We start from the raw sequence: 648 nt of genomic DNA, 5'->3' as shown, positions 1-648 counted from the left end.
GGCCTTTTTCTATTGCCATAATAATAAATTTAACCTTTCAAAGCTTATAGATTCAATCAATTTAGTTTAAATTCTAAAAATTAATAAATTTAGCACTCAACTTTGCACATTCTATTAATTTAACCTTGATTCTTTAAAAAATTAAATCAAAAAATTATTTAAATATTCATTTACATAAAATTACATACTGAATTATAAAAATGTTTACAAAATAATTGAATACCCATTTATATAATTACATACAGAAAATGGGATGGTTCCGTAAGCCTTCTAATTTTATGGTTGGGCAAAAACAGGTTAAAGAAAATATAAATAAGAACAAAGAAGATGGAGCTAGAAGCAAAATTTCTCACAGTTACGATAATGCACCAGCCGGGAATCGAACCCGGGTCTGTACCGTGGCAGGGTACTATTCTACCACTAGACCACTGGTGCTTCCTTGCAAGGCAGGTGCAAAATAATTTTGATATAGGAAAATAAATATTTGTCCTTCATTTAATCTCTCTGCGCAATGCTGCCCTGATTTTTTATTTTTTTTTTTAAGGAAATGATAAACTATATGAATAATCTAACATAATTCCGTTTTCATCATTTGGGTCTAAAATTTTTATTTTAGTTACTAATATTATTAAAATTTAATGTTTTGGT

At 27.8% G+C, this 648-nt stretch overlaps 1 non-coding gene across 1 annotated transcript; it reads right to left on the bottom strand.

Moving 5' to 3' along the window:
* Positions 1-364: 364 nt before the first annotated feature.
* TRNAG-GCC (transfer RNA glycine (anticodon GCC)) lies at positions 365-435 on the bottom strand. The gene has a single exon. It is a non-coding gene; the product is annotated as a tRNA-Gly (tRNA).
* Positions 436-648: the final 213 nt, after the last annotated feature.

Source organism: Gossypium arboreum, chromosome 11 (assembly GCF_025698485.1).
Source record: "Gossypium arboreum isolate Shixiya-1 chromosome 11, ASM2569848v2, whole genome shotgun sequence".
In the NCBI taxonomy this organism is placed as follows: Eukaryota; Viridiplantae; Streptophyta; class Magnoliopsida; order Malvales; family Malvaceae; genus Gossypium; species Gossypium arboreum.
The sequence above is the reverse complement of the archived record's forward strand: the minus strand, read 5'-3'. Positions and strand labels throughout refer to the sequence as shown.